This window comes from Triticum dicoccoides, chromosome 6B (assembly GCF_002162155.2).
Source record: "Triticum dicoccoides isolate Atlit2015 ecotype Zavitan chromosome 6B, WEW_v2.0, whole genome shotgun sequence".
Classification (NCBI taxonomy): Eukaryota; Viridiplantae; Streptophyta; class Magnoliopsida; order Poales; family Poaceae; genus Triticum; species Triticum dicoccoides.
In genome coordinates, this window is record NC_041391.1 from 143,960,287 (window position 1) to 143,976,714 (window position 16,428).

Genomic DNA, 16,428 nt, shown 5'->3' on the forward strand with positions numbered 1-16,428 from the left:
GCGGTGGTGTTACCTATGGATGAACAGGAACCCGTGGTGTGGAGGTCTGGATGAACAGTAGACGGTGGAGGGGTGGCCGTGGAGGAGTGGTTGAACAGGACCCCGTGGTGTGGAGGGCTGGATGAACAGTAGACGGTGGAGGGCTGGATGAACAGTAGCCAGTGGAGTAGCGCGCGGTGGAGGCTGGATGAACAGGATCCCATGGAGGCGGGAGGAGGTCGACGGTAGCCCGTGGAAGCTGGAGGAGGTCGACGGTGGAGATGAACAGTATCCCGTGGAGTCCCGTTTTGCGGTACGCCACGCCCCTCCCGATGAATAGGACCCCCGTTTCGACTGTAGCGCTCCAACACAAGTCCGTTTCGTCCATTTTGCGGTACGCCACACCCTTCCCGATCAACAGGACCCCCGTTTCGACCATAGGAGGTCCGTTTTGTCCATTTTGCAATATGCCACACCCCTCCCGATCAACAGGACCCCCTGTTTCGACCGTAGGAGGTCCGTTTCCTCCGTTTTGCGGTACGCCACACCCCTCCCGATCAACAGGACCCAGTTCCGAACGTAGGAGGTCTATTTCCTCCGTTGTGCGGTACGCCAGGCCTCGTTTCCATCGCCTGTTCCGTCCAAGCCGGTTGGCTCCCACGCATTCCGCTGCCTCCCGATGAACACGACGCATTCCGTTGCCTCCCAATGAACACGACGCATTCCGTTAACTCCCCATGAACACAACGACGATGTTGTTTCTCCGTTCCAACCCAGCCATGTACATATGCGTGAGTAGGCATTCGAGACCCTGCCCGTATGTACGTACATGGCCGTATTTTCTTTCTTGCACCCTCGCTGTTGTATGTACGTGTACATGCTACATGCGTGCCTCTACTACGACACGTGCGCGCCTCTACATCGATGTACGTACATGTTCGCGACCAGAATGACAACGCTACATACGCTTCGACCAGGTGGGTCCCGACTGTCAGGCACTTCCTTGCCGGCGAAGATGTAGCTGGTGGGTCCCAGCAGTCAGGGGGCGAATCGTTTTGGTTTTTTTTGCCCGGACGCACTTCCTTGCGTGCGAAGATGTAGCTGGTGGGTCCCAGCAGTCAGGGGGGAAACGTCTTTTTGCGAAATATGGTGGCCCGTCCAGTGGGTCCTCGCTGTCAGGTGGAGGAATAATTATTTTGCGCGTGATAAGGAGGCACTTCCTTCCTACGGCCGTGGACCCAGCTGTCAGCCTCTCCACGCAAAGTACTCTTCCGATGGAAGTTGGTCGTTGACCACATTGACCATGCCGCGCCGAGAGCACCACGGCGGTGGACGACGACGAGGCCTAGGAAGGGGACGATGCGGATCCGGGGAAGACGCGGCAGTGGATGCCCACGTGGAGGAGAGTACGACTGTACGAGGGTTTACTGGTTCGTCTCCCGTCACCGGAGAATAACAGCAGGTGTGGGTGAGTAGAGGGATGGCTAGGCCAGCTATGGGAGTATGGTGGGGCGGTGAGGTCTGCGCGGTAGCACAACCAGCCGCGGGGAGGAGGGAGCAGGCAGTCCCGCCGGCGCTTGTTTGAGCGGCTGGAGCAGGAAGAGCAGAGATTGAAGAAGCACGACGGTCATTTGATGGACATCCAACCGTCACTGCTTGTGCGTCAACCTTTTTTTAGGAAAGCCTCAAATCTATGGAAAACAGCATACAGCCCATCTGCCATTATTTCTAATAATTTATAGCCCATTTGCTAATTCTTTTTGTTAGCATTACAGCCCATATTGTGGCCACGGTTAAAAAAGTATACGAAATTTTGCATATTTCGGTGCGGTCCGAACTGTTTTTAATCCCGAAATTTCGACTCACATTCAAACTGATTTTAAAAATAAATGTATATCAATATAAAATCCAACAAATTCTCCATGTATAAAAATTAATGTAATTTAAAATCTTGAAATGAAAGAAAAATATTTGAATCTAATTGCCGGTTTGATGTGTTTTAAAAATGTACAGCCCATTTCTCATTACTGATGGGCCATTTTCTCGGCCAGTCGAATGAAAGCTCTCCTCATCTTGAAAGATTTGCAGCCCAACAGGCCTGACAAAGCGACTTACTTGGCAAATCACAAAAAAACTGGGCTGTGGCCGTGGACCCAGCTGTCAGCCTCTCCACGTACAGTACTCTTCCGATGGAAGTCGTTCCTTGACCACGTTGACCACACCGCGCAGAGAGCACCACGGCGGTGGATGACGGCGAGGCCTAGGAAGGGGACGACGCGGAGCCGGGGAAGACGCGGAAGTGGAAGCCCACGCGGAGAGGAGTACGAGGGTTCACTGGTTCGGCTGCGGTGTGAGGCTGCCGTCACCGTAGGGCCTGGCCAGCGGTGGGAATAGTAGGGGGCGGTGAGGCCTCCGCGGCAGCACAGCCAGCCACGGGAGGCAGGAGCATGCGGCACGACCGGCGCTGCTTTGGGCGGCTGGAGCAAGAAGACCAGAGGTTGAAAAAGCACTACGGCAGTTGGATGGACATCGTACGGTCACTGGAGCTAGAATCGTTCATATTGACTAAGTTGAGAAAGCCTTTCGTCCCCGTCAACTTAGTAGGCCCACAAGTGGGTCCCAGCTAGCCGGGAGAGTATTCATTTTTTTGTGCGTAATAAGGAGGCACTTCGGGTGGGTCCGAGCTGACAGCGGGGGAAACGTTTTTTTTGCGAAATACTATGGCCCGTCCGGTGGGTCCCAGCAGTCAGGGGGAAACGATTTTTTTTGCAAAATACTGGTGGCCCGTCCGGTGGGTCCCCGCTGTCAGGTGGAGGAATACTTACTTTCCGCGTAATAAGGAGGCACTTCCTTGCGGCTGCCGTGGACCCAGCTGTCAGCCTCTCCACGTGCAGTACTCTTCCGATGGAAGTCGGTCATTGACCACATTGACCACGCCGCGCTGAGAGCACCACGGCGGTGGACGACGGCGAGGCCTAGGAAGGGGACGACGCGGAGCCGGGCCATGGGAGGAAGGACCAGGCGGTAGCACAGCCGGCCACAGGAGGCAGTAGCAGGCGGCACGACCGGCGCTGCTTTGGGCGGCTGGAGCAAGAAGACCAGAGGTTGAAGAAGCACTATGGCCGTTGGATGGACATTATACGGTCACTGGAGTATTGACTAAGTTGACAAAGCCCTCCGTCCCCGTCAACTTAGTAGGCCCACAAGTCAGCCCAACAATATGGTGGGTCCCAGCTATAAGGGGGTATTCATTTTTTTGGGCGTAATAAGGAGGCACTTCCTTGCGGGCGAAGATATAGCTGGTGGGTCCGACTTGTCAGCGGGGGGAACGTTTTTTCGTGAAATACAGAGGCCCTTCCTGTGGGTCCTAGCTGTCAGGTGGAGGAATCATTATTTTGCGCGTAATAAGGAGGCATTTCCTTGCGGGCGGCCATGGACCCAACTGTCAGCCTCTCCACGTACAGTCCACTTCTGATGGATGTCGTTCATTGACCACGTTGACCAGGCCGAGCCGAGAGCACCAGGGTGGTGGACGATGGCAAGGCCTAGGAAGGGAACGACATGGAGCCAGGGAATACTCGGCAGTTGTTTCCCACGCGGAGGAGTACGAGGGTTTACTGGTTCATCTGCCGTCACCGGAGAATAACAGCATGTGTGGGTGAGTAGAGGAATGGCTAGGCCAGTGATGGGAGTACGGTGGGGCCGTGAGGCCTGCGCGGCAGCATAGCCGGCCGCGGGAGGAGGGAGCAGGCAGTCCCGCCGGCACTTGTTTGAGCGGCTGGAGCATAAAGAGCAGAGATTGAAGAAGCACGACAATCGTTGGATGGACATCCAACAGTCGCTGCTCTCGTGTGTTGACTAAGTTGACAGGGCGTTGCGTGTGCGTCAACCTTTTTTTTATGAAAGCATACGCGTCCACCTGTACTAGGCGCACAAGTCAGCCTCAAATCTGTGGAAAACAGCATACAACCCATCTGCCATTATTTCTAATAATGTACAGCCCATTTGCTAATTCTTAAGATTTTTTTCGAGCCCATCTTCTTTTTGATAGCATTACACCCCATATTGTGGCCATGGTTAAAAAGTATACGAAATTTTGCATATTTCGGTGCGGTCAACTATTTTTAATCCAAAAATATCGATTCACATTCAAACTGTTTTGAAAAATAATTTATATAAATATAACATCCAAATAATTATCCACGCATAAAAATCAATGGAATTTAAGATCTTGTAATTAAAAAAAGTTAAAACTAATTCCCAGTTTGATGTGTTTTAAAAAATGTATAGGCCATTTCTGGGCAAACCGAATGAAACTCTCATCATCTTGAAAGATTTGCAGCCCAGCAGGGCCGATAAAGCAAGTAGGCCTTGTTTGGGTATTTCTTTAAAAAAATAGAATTGGGCTAACCATTTTTAGCAAGAAAAAAAACACAACTGGGCTCATGATGCGGTAAACATAAATAAAACCCTAGCTAGACAGGCCACAGCCCCCGCACAGCCCCGTTGTTACCCTGATCCGTCACTAAAACTAGTATAAATAACAACTGCTTATTCCTCAAAAAAAACTGTGCGACTTGCTGGGTCCCTGGTGTTAGCCGCTCGTAGTGTAATTCTCTCGTTTATTGACTACGTTGACAATGGCGTGAGCCCCAGATGTCCAACCATTAGGAGGAACCATATTTTTGGGCTTGTACTATAAAGGCACTTGCTTGCGTACTGCCATGACGCTTGTGGGTCCCTACTGTCATCCTCTCCACGTACAGTCACCTCCTTGTTCCTCTCGGTTGTTGATGACATTGACAACGCAAGAGGGTGGCGCACCGCGCACAACGAGCGAACCAAGGCCGCAAGACGGAGGACGACGGCGAGGCCTTGGATGGAACGAACAGGAGCCGTTGAAGATGCGCCGGTCCAGTCGCAGGCGGAGGGGAGTATGAGGGTTGACTGGTGCGGGCACGGGTGCGTGTTGGGGCTGACGTCGCCGGAGAATAACAGGACATGTGGGGGAATAGAGGGAGGGACTGGCCAACGTTGGAGGGTATGTACGGTAGGGCGGCGGAGGCGCAGCCAGCCATGGGAGGCGGGAGCAGGCGGAGCCGACGGGGTGGTTTGGTTTGGGCGGCTGGAGGAAGAAGAAGACAAGAGATAGAAGATACACGACAGATGTCAGAATCCAAATTTTTCACGGTCATGCAGCCTTTCCTATGAAAATTTACAGCCCATTTGATGTGCTAGTTCGAAATAAGTTTGTGGGTGCTGGTGGGGGCTAATCACTTGGCTTCTGTAATGCACAGTGAGCTCAAGCAGCCGGCGTGAGTGATGTTATTTCCCTTGGTTGTGATTTGTTACAATATTTCACTCTAAATTAAACGAATGGCAAGCCATTTGCCTTGTTTCAAAGAAAATATGACAGTCACAGCCGAGTTGAAAAGGGCAGGAACATCTAACTCCAGCTTACAAACTGTACAAAAGCACGAGGGTTGATTGTTCATTAGGTTTACAAAAGAAACCAGATTGAAAAGGGCAACAACATCTAACTCCAGCACTATTTTCGGCAGTCACGGTCAAATGGATCGGTCAGGTCCATAGAATGAACATCCTGGGTCGTAAAATTTACTGGATTATGACCACAATATGTTCTAAATAGAAGCCCGGCACGTTCAGAAGCTCTTTTGCCCACCTGAAACTCCTTTTTTTGCTCTTCGACATACCCATCCGTCAAAACCATGCTGCTGATAAACTTAAGCCTGATGGACAGTAGTAACCTCGCATTCAGCAGGAAGAATGTGACATATCTTGTGTTTGCACGGTTGGCTACATATCGTTCTAGCGTTATTGTCTTCAATCAAATCTCATGAGAAGTGAGAAAATCCCGATGCTTACGAATCGACCGATTGGTTATAACTTTCTTACCCCGTCATGTTGCCTAAATAGACATTAAGATTAAAAATAGTTAAGGTCTAAAAGAAGAGTGTCGAAAGAGCAACAACTGAACGGTTAATTCTAGTACACTATATGCGGGCTTCCAATGTGCGTGAAATTATCACCTTTATATACAACTTCTCCAGACATGGAAAGCATTGTAGCAAGCCAATAATCTTGTTCAAATCAAAACTATTCATTTGGATATATAAGATCTTGACAGAATCCAGCACCATTGATAGGCCATCCATGGAGAAACTCTTCATTGAGCATAGAACATAATATTAGTACAAAATGTGTACTCCAAGATGATATATAAGTTATGCGCAGAAATTTAAAATGCAGCTTATGGTTACAAGTGTAGATGATAATATAAAGTACCTGAAGAACTGTGGAGCCAAACACCATATTGAAATGAGCACAAAGATCATGTATTACACCCAAGGTCTCCAGTTTAGGCACAGAGAGGACGGTTATTTGCAACGGTGAATAACTAGAATCAAGGATCAACCTTTGAAGTGAAGGGGCATCTTGGATGATGAGCTGCCTTCTGTCAAAAGAAATTCCATTTCTTACAAGGTTAGGCGACTTTATTTGGAGACAACCGATTCTAACTGTGAAAACAAGCACCAAGCACTCCAGCGCAGGGCAACTGGAGTGGATGATGCTGTGCAATGAGGCCTCCAATATACGAACCCGCACAAGTGAAAGTTTCTTGAGAAATGGGAGTCGAAGGTTTAGTACCAGATTGTCTGGTAGGTAGCACAGCGCAAAGGTGGCGGTGTGGAGAGAGGAGGAAAACCGCGAGATGGACATCGGTGCTGAGGGCACAAGTTCATGGCATTCGATACGTGGTATGTGATTTCTAGGGGAATAGTAGAACTCAAGCAGCTATAGTTCTGTGAATTCAGGGGATTTCAGCCAGGCGTCCACCGTGCAGGGCATGGTATGCTTGCTCAGGTAGCATGACGGGATGTAGAGGCTTTGAACAGAGCCCTGGTGGGAGGAGATGATGGCTCTGGGGATTTCAAAATCATTGAAGAGAGATAGCTGACGACACACGGCGCGCCATAGAGGGCGCCACCGAATTGAGAGGACTTGGGTGCGGCAGCAATCCTTGGTGGGGAGAAGCGAGATGATCTCCCCAAGGACGGCGTCCGGGAGATCGCTGATGTGGTCCACCCAAGATTCTACGGGTTCCTGGGATCCGGTGGGGGCAGGGTTGCCGCTTCTCCCCGCGCTGCCGGGTGCGGGATCTACAACAGGCATCGCCGCTGGCGGGAGCCTCATCTTCTTGTCGCTGGGGTCAGCCGACTCCATTTTCCTCGATGCGTCGCGTCGTGCTCACGAATTTGAGCAGAGTAACGAATGACGAGCCTAGTTGTACTGAGAGCGAAGAAGAAGGGGAGCTGGGGGTTTTCTGTAGGAGTGAGGAAGAAGGGGAGCTGGGGTTTTCTGTAGGAGTGAGGTGAGGAATTTGGGGGTACAAGTGGAGCGAGCTGACGTGAGGTGGGTGGGAGCGAGGAGGAAGAAGAGCACCTAGGTTTTGGGGGGGGGCAGTGTGCTGGGTGTGGGTAGCGCCTTTTGAATTGATTTTACTATTTACTAGTATGGATTGGTTGTTTTGTCTTGGGCCCAGAGAAACAATTACTACTAGTACAGTGGAGACACTCTACAGCTACCCAGAAAAACAATTACTACTAGTACAGCGGAGACACTCTACCGCTTCTGGCTCCTCCTAGGTCATTGAAATGTCTCCCTCTACTGAATGTTGTTATACTTTTGTTCACCGACATGCGGGCCATGCAGCGCGCGGGCCCAAATGCCATCCACCAAATTAGAAGGCAGTATGCAGGCGGAGAGTCACCCCGGTTGTAGCGCGGCAGTAACGAGCCGTCGTATCACAAAACCCCACTGTCGGTGTCAAAACCGGCGGATCTCGGGTAGGGGGTCCCGAACTGTGCGTCTAGGCGGATGGTAACAGGAGACAAGGGACACGATGTTTTTTACCCAGGTTCGGGCCCTCTCGATGGAGGTAAAACCCTACTCCTGCTTGATTGATATTGATGATATGGGTAGTACAAGAGTAGATCTACCACGAGATCAAGGAGGCTAAACCCTAGAAGCTAGCCTATGGTATGATTGTATGTTGTGTATGTTGTCCTACGGACTAAAGCCCTCCGATTTATATAGATACTGGAGAGGGCTAAGGTTACACAGAGTCGGTTACAATAGTAGGAGATCTACGTATCCGTATCGCCAAGCTTGCCTTCCACGCCAAGTAAAGTACCTTCCGGGCACGAGCCGGAGTCTTCAATCTTGTATCTTCGTAGTCTTGGAGTCCGGCGGACATTGATAGTCCGGCTGTCCGAACACCCCCTAGTCCAGGACTCCCTCAGTAGCCCCTGAACCAGTCTTCAATGACGATAAGTCCGGCGTGCATAATGTTCGGCATTGCAAGGCGGGTTCCTCCCTTGAATAATCCAGAGAAGATAATGAACACCAGGATAGTGTCCGGCTCTGCAAAATAAATTCCACATTCCACCGTAGAGAGAATAAAATGTACACTTAATTCAATCTGCTGACGTACTATGCGGCGTGACATCACACCGCCACCAAGCCTTTGTTTGAATTACTATACCACCTCAGCATGTTTAGCGAAGCGGTTTCCTTGGCACATCTTGTCGAAGCAGAGATCGTGTTCCCCTTATTCCGGGATTCTCATCAATACGTGCGTGGGTAACCCAATCGCGCCATCAACGGTGGCGCTTGGGAGATAAGCGAGTTTTACCAGGCCGGTGGGGGACGCATAGTTTTGTCCGCCTATATATAAGGGATAAGGATTCACCTTCTCACCTACGCCTTCTTCCTCCTTTGCTTATCCATCCCCGTGAATTCAAGCTCCAACGCCCGAACTCGCGCATCTCACCTTGACCTTCTCCGAATATGTCTGGAGCGGGAGGTAAATGGTTAGCCTCCACCATCAAGGACGATGACATCACCAAGCTGCGCAGCGCCGGATACCTTTCCGGCGATATCGCGCATCGGCTGCCCGACAAGGGGCAACTCATCCCTACCCCCAAGCCTCATGAGAGGGTCGTCTTCCTTCCCCACTTCCTCCGTGGACTGGGCTTTCCGCTCCATCCATTTGTCCAGGGGCTCATGTTTTACTACGGCCTAGATTTCCACGATCTGGCACCGAACTTTATCCTCAACATCTCGGCGTTTATCGTCGTGTGCGAGGCCTTTCTCCGCATCCGGCCCCACTTCGGCCTGTGGCTCAAGACCTTTAACGTCAAGCCGAAGGTTGTGAAGGGTACGCAAGCGGAATGCGGAGGCGCTATGTTGGGCAAATTGCCCAACGTCCCTTGGCTAGAAGGGACCTTCGTGGACTCCGTCAAGGGGTGGCAATCGGGGTGGTTCTACATCACCGAGCCGCGCAAATCCACATGGGCGGCGGCCCCTGAGTTTAGATCTGGCATCCCCACGCAGCTCACCTCCTGGAAACAGAAGGGCTTGCAGTGGGGGAATCCGGTGGAGGTGACGGGACTACGAGCATGTATCAAGAAGATGGTGAGCAATAAGCTCAGGCTCGTCGACGCGGTCCAAGTCATGCTCGTCCGGCGGATCCTCTCATGCCAAGAACGGGCATTTAATTTATGGGAGTTCAATCCGGAACAGCACCAGGCGCTAAGCAGGCTCTTCGATACAACATACGAAGGCGCCTGGAGGGTGTTGTTCAAGGGTGCCGAAGCCCCTACGTCCGCGACCAAAGACCGCGGATTCAGCTCACAGAATCTAACTGACGAGGTAAGTGATTCAACCCCATTATGGGACACTTGTGATAATTAGATTGACTCTAATGAGGCTTCATTCTGCCTCTTCCTTTGACAGGAATGGATGGAGAAGGCCAAGCTGCTTATCAGCCTGGCTCCCATGCCAGAAGACCCAGTGAACGCCCGCTTAACAGGGTTGCTGGTTCCGGCACCGCATGTGCTACCGGAGAAGAAGGCCAAGAAGGTGGCCGCGGGGACTCGAAAGAGTTCCCGCAATCAGGCGTCTGACGACGACGAGGACTCCTCTCCCGAAGACGAGGAGGAGGAGTACTCTCTCCCGGAGGAGGGAGAGAAGAAAAGGAAGGCTTCCCCCATCGGGGGGGCCGAAGGGTCCAAGAGGGGGAGAACTATCCCCCCGGACAGTTCCGCCAACATCAGCGTTGGTGAGGATGAGTGGCCTCCAAGGGCCAGGCGTCCAGCAAGATCGTAAGTATCCGGATCCTTGATGTGTAATTTCTTTTATGTCACGTAGTATCCTTCTAACGCCGCATTCTACCCGTAGTCCGGCCAATGATGATCTCCCCGACTCATCGAGCGGGTCATTGGCCTCGTCGGATGTGAATTCCATCCCGACTGCCTCCACCCCACGCGCCAACGAGGATGTCGAGGTGGGATCCCAGAGAGGGACCCATCAGGAGGAGGCTCCAGAGGCGCCATCAGGCAGCCCCCCGGACTTCGTGCCGGACTCTACATCGGAACCCGCAGTGGTTCCAGAGTCCGGCAAGCGGCCCCTTCGAAAGAAGGGCAGGACCGTGACGCCGGCGGCCTCCGTCCAACCGGAGGCGCCGGATAACCTGCTGGAGGCGCTTAAAGGCGCTTCCATCAAGGAAGAACACCGCACTCTCATGAGTGTGGTGATTGACAAGGTTCAGCTCGCTAAAAGCGGGCTAACCGAAGCCTGCAGTAGCCTTTTAACAGGCTTTGAGGTAAAAAAGTTAAAATAATGTAATATAATACCACATAGACAGTAGCCCCTGATGCTTAGTTCGGTGTTCGGAAAGAAAAGCCGGACTAAGGATCTATAACAAGATATACGCAGGGTTGCCTAAAATATGTCAATATGGGTTTGCAGGCTGCACTGCTGACCTCTGCCGCACTAACGGCGGAGGTTGACGTGCTGAAAAAGAATCTCGAGCGGTCCGAGCAAGAGCTCAGCCATGCAAAGAAGCAGCTCGAGGAAAAATAAAGTGAGTAACACCTCTTTGAATAAGTACCTTACAGAAAAGGATTTTGGTTGCAAATAAAATTAACAAGGATAATATGTGCCTTGCAGGGGCCACTAACGAGGTGGCAACCCTGAAGGATGCTGTGTCCGCAGCCGAACGCAATGCGGCCGCGGAACGGGCTGAGCGAGAAAAGTAAGAGGCGCGGGTGGCGGAAGTTCGTCAAGAGCTCCAGGTTCTCATGGAAAAACATGAGAGTTTGGAGCGTGACTCCAAGACGCGAGGGTCCGAGCTTGCCTTGGCTCTCAAAAGTGCCAAGTCCGCCAAGGCCAAGGCCCATAAGGCCCTTCAGGAGGTTGAGGACATAAAGAAGATAGCGGCGGGTAAGGCGTTTTTCATGCAAAGCAGGCATGTTAATGTGAACTACCTGATACTTACCCGAATTCGGAGCTCTCCAGGGGCGTTTGTAGATTTGCCGCGTAGTGCGGCTGATGCCGCTGCATTCTATCGTGGCGAGGAGGGGAGCTCGACGGAGAAGGTCTTCTGGTCTCAGTATGCTGAGGCCGGCCATCCGGTGCCCCCAAGCGACTAGCTGAAGCAGCTGGTCGAACTCCACAAAGTAGCTGAGGAGGCCATGAAGGGCTTCATAGTCCGGCTGTGGCCTGGACAGGCCATGCCTGGTAGCTACTTTGGCCTCGTGCGGCGGCTGGTGGATGCATGCCCTAGGCTGGATGTAGTCAAGCGTTCCACCTGTATCGAAGGTGCTCGTCGGGCCCTTGCCCGCATAAAGGTGCAATGGGGAAAATTGGATGCGGAGAAGCTTCTCACGGACCCACCACCACCGGGCAAGGAGTATCGCACGCCGGAGAAGTATTATAATATTGTCCTAAAGGGAGCCTGCAATATTGCAGATGAGTGCTCCCGAAATGTAATCTTTGAGTGAACTCGCTGTGTATTTATCCTGTGCGCTGAAAACTTCGTTCATATGCGCCATGAGCAACGCTTGTTTAATTTAAAATATTACCTTCTGTGCGGCCGTTTATAAAATCTGAGAGATGGCAAGTCGTTGGCTTCAGCCCCCAAGCCACAAGTGCTGGGGTGTTCGGTGATAAACTTGAGCACTCTTGTTCCCATATTTGGGTCCATCTAGGGAGGCGCTCAACACGACGAACAAGGCGACCGGACTTATAATGCTTGAACACTCTCACTTAGCCGTAGAATTCTATAATTTTAAATTTTGGCGAAGCCCCTGGTATTCGGAAGACCGAATCCGGGGCGCTATCCACGCCTTCATCGGACATAATCCGGAACTTTGCTCGAAGCGGCGTGAGTCTTTAAGGACCCGAAAAAACCTCTCGAACAGCGACCAGTCTCTCGCCTTATCATGCCGGTCAGTTTTAGCTTTCTCCACTGAGGCATTAACCCGGCTCAACCGGGGCGCAATCGCAGTGGTTCTCCCAGTGCTACCTTAGCCGACGGAACGGAAACGTAAGGTGCCAAACATGGGAGCCGGGCAAACCCAACTATTGACCCAAGACATGATTCGGAGCCGATTCATATAATGCTATAAGTTCGGGGTGCCGCACTTGTGAAAGTGTTCGGACTTTATCACACCATAAAGTGGGGAACATAAGCCCCTGGTGTATTATGCCGTACCAAAATATACGGGTGCCAGATGTCATATAATGAGCATATATATATATATAAGTAATGCAATTGCGATCATAAAGGTGTTGCATTATTAATGAAAGAAAAAGTCTGCTAGTAGAGCGGACTGATACAAATAGTGCGGTAAGCAAGGTATTTGGACTAAATAAACATGTCCCCCTCCAGGGATGAGCTGCGAATTTGGTGTACATAATTGAATTTAATGCTCGTAATTGAGACCACCTGAGTGTTCGACGCGGCCTTCTTTAATCCCTGACTATTGCATCATGAGTTCGGCAGGTTCACCGCCGGACAGGGCTTCTGGTTAACAGAGTCCTGTGTACAAAGAAGAAAAATAAAAAAAAAAAAAGAGGCACATTAGCGAGCCCCTGGTGTGGTCGAACCGCACTCTGGGTCCATTGTGATCATGCCCCCTTCCCTGTGCCCATGGTATCTCCAGAGCGTAATGATGTACGCGGAGTGTTATTCTTGCGATCATACGCGGGCGAGGGTTGGGGCCGCATTGCTACGCGTGCTCTGATTGCGCCAGGTGGTCTTGGTTGATATTGCTCCGGGCACGCTTTGATGTATCCGGGCGCGCTTTGCTGTATCCGGCCGTTTAACGGCCGGACTCGAGAATTGCCTTAGAAGGCTGCTCTGTACTTCTGCCGCGAGAGCCGCTGTATGTTCCTCCGTTCGGAGGGAGCGTTCCGTATTCCCATTGACCGTGATGACTCCACGAGGGCCTGGCATCTTGAGCTTTAGGTATGCATAATGCGGCACCGCGTTGAATTTGGCAAACGCGGTTCGTCCGAGCAGGGCGTGATAGCCGCTGCGAAACGGGACTATGTCGAAGACTAACTCTTCGCTCCGGAAATTATCCGGGGATTCGAAGACCACTTCCAGTGTGACTGAGCCTGTACAGTTGGCTTCCACTCCTGGTATGACACCTTTAAAGGTTGTCTTTGTAGGTTTAATCCTTGATGGGTCTACGCCCATTTTGCGCACTGTATCCTGATAAAGCAGGTTCAGGCTACTGCCGCCATCCATCAGGACTCTTGTGAGGTGAAACCCATCGAGGATTGGGTCTAAGACCAATGCGGCGAATCCGCCATGGCGTATGCTGGTCGGGTGGTCTCTTTGATCTAAAGTGATCGGACAAGAGGACCATGGGTTGAACTTTGGGGCGACTGGCTCCATCGCATAGACGTCCCTTAGTGCGCGTTTCCTCTCCCTCTTGGGTATATGGGTCGCGTATATCATATTCACCGTCCGTACTTGTGGGGGAAAACCCTTCTGTCCTTTGTTGTTCGGCGGCCGGGTCTCTTCCTCGTCGTCGCTATTTAGCCCCTTGTCATTGTTTTCGGCAATTAACTTGCCGGCCTGCTTGAACACCCAGCAATCTCTATTGGTGTGGTTAGCTGGCTTTTCAGGGGTGCCATGTATCTGGCATGAGCGGTCGAGTATTCGGTCCAAATTGGACGGACCCAGAATGGTTCTTTTAAATGGCTTCTTCCGTTGACCGGGTTTAGAGCCTCGGAATCCGGCATTGATCGCCGTATCCTCCTTATCGTCGCCGTTAATTCGGTCCTTGTTTTTGTTTCGACGTGACCTGCCGTTGTTGTCCTTAGTATCCGGACTGCTAGAATTTTTACGGAGATTGTTGCTGCGGGCTAGCCAGCTGTCCTCTCCCGCACAAAAGCGGGTCATTAACGATGTGAGGGCTGCCATGGATTTCGGCTTTTCCTGCCCCAGGTGCCGGGCTAGCCATTCGTCCCGGATGTTATGTTTGAAGGCTGCAAGGGCCTCTACGTCCGGATAATCAATGATTTGATTTTTCTTTGTCAAGAACCGTGTCCAGAATTGTCTGGCCGATTCGTCTGGCTGCTGAATGATGTGGCTTAGGTCATCGGCGTCTGGTGGTCGCACATATGTGCGTTGGAAGTTATCAAGGAATGTGGCCTCCAGGTCCTTCCAACACCCAATTGACACTGCAGGCAAGCTGTTAAGCCAATGCCGAGCTGGTCCTCTAAGCTTGAGTGGAAGGTACTTTATGGCGTGGAGATCGTCGTCGCAGGCCATATGGATGTGGAGAACATAGTCTTCGATCCACACCGCGGGGTCTGTTGTGCCATCGTAAGATTCGATGTTTACGGGTTTAAACCCTTCAGGGATCTGATGATCCATTACTTTGTCACTGAAGCATAACGGGTGTGCGGCGCCCCTGTATTGAGCAATATCGTGACGCAGCTCGAGGGAGCGCTGTCTGCTGTGTTCGGCCCGGCCGGGGTTATTATGTCTGGCACGATGGTATTCGTCGTGGGTCGTAGGGCGCCCCCGTGATCCATAGATGGATCTGGATTGTCTTGCTTTGTCCTCCAATATGTCTCGCAAGTCCGGCGCGTTCCCTCTTGGCTTCGTACTTTTGGAGCGATGCCGGGGTATGGTCTTGGCTGGGGGCCTGGATGCCTCTCTGTCACAACCACGGGGTGGTCGGTCAGCCATATCGTGCGCTGGTGATGGATGTACGTATGCTTCCTCCTCTAATCGGGGGAGCAGCTTGCGTTTTGGGTAACCTTTGGAGGGACGTTCGAGTTTATACTCTTCGGCCGCGAGGACTTCGGTCCATCGATCGGCCAGCAGGTCCTGATTAGCTTGAAGCTGCTGCTGCTTTTTCTTTAGGCTGTTTGCTGTGGCGATAAGCCTGCGCTTGAAGCGCTCTTGTTCAACGGGATCCTCGGGTACGACGAATTCGTCATTGTTGAGGCTTGCTTCGTCTTCGGAGGGAGGCGTATAATTATGATCCTCAACCTCTTCGTCTGCCGCCCCCTCATGAGGGCTTGCTTCTGCATCCTCCTGCGCTGAGTCTTGCGGGAGGGGATTGTCTTCGGCACTCTCTGGAGTATTATTATCTCCTGTGCCGGAATCTCCGTTTTTGCTTTGGCGAGATTTAGAGCGGCGCCGCTGACGCTGGCGCTTGGGCTGTTTCTTTAAGGGATCTGCCTCCGCTGTTCCTTCACCGTCCCCATCTTTTGGGGTATCCACCATGTATACGTCATATGACGAGGTGGCCTTCCAGTGCCCCGTGGGCGCTGGTTCGTCTCCGGCATCGTCGTCCATAGCGTTGATGTCTTCGGAGTCGTAGTCTAGCATGTCGGTTAGATCGTCGACAGTGGCTACAAAGTGGGTGGTGGGTGGGCTCTGAATTTCTTCGTCGTCCGCATCCCAACCATCCTGGCCATAATTCGGCCAGGACTCTCCTGATAACGAGAGATGCTTTAGTGAATTTAAGATATCGCCGAAAGGCGAGCATTGAAAGATGTCCGCGGCGGTGAATTCCATAACCGACGCCCAATCTGGATTGATTGGTAGGGGCGCGGGAGGTTCGGAGTCCGGCGAGGAGTCCGGCGCCTCGGAATCACGAGTTTCGCAGGGGACAAGATTAGTGTTTGGCTCCGGGCTAATGGCCGGAGCGGATTCGTGTGCGGCCACCAAAGCACTGTTCGGCGGCAGAGCTAGATCATGCCCATCATTGTAGTGCGGCACGCTTGGCTGTGGCTCGAGTCCGTCGAGGATCAAGTCTCCTCGGACATCGGCCGTGAAGTTTAAGCTTCCAAATCTGACCTGACGGCCAGGGGCGTAGCTTTCGATCTGCTCCAGATGGCCAAGTGAATTGGCCCGCAGGGCGAAGCCGCCGAATACGAAGATCTGTCCGGGGAGAAAAGTCTCACCCTGGACAGCGTTGCAGGTTGAAGATGCCATCAAGCCTATCGGTGACGACACAGAGGAACTCTCAATGAAAGCACCAATGTCGGTGTCAAAACCGGCGGATCTCGGGTAGGGGGTTCCGAACTGTGCGTCTAGGCGGATGGTAACAG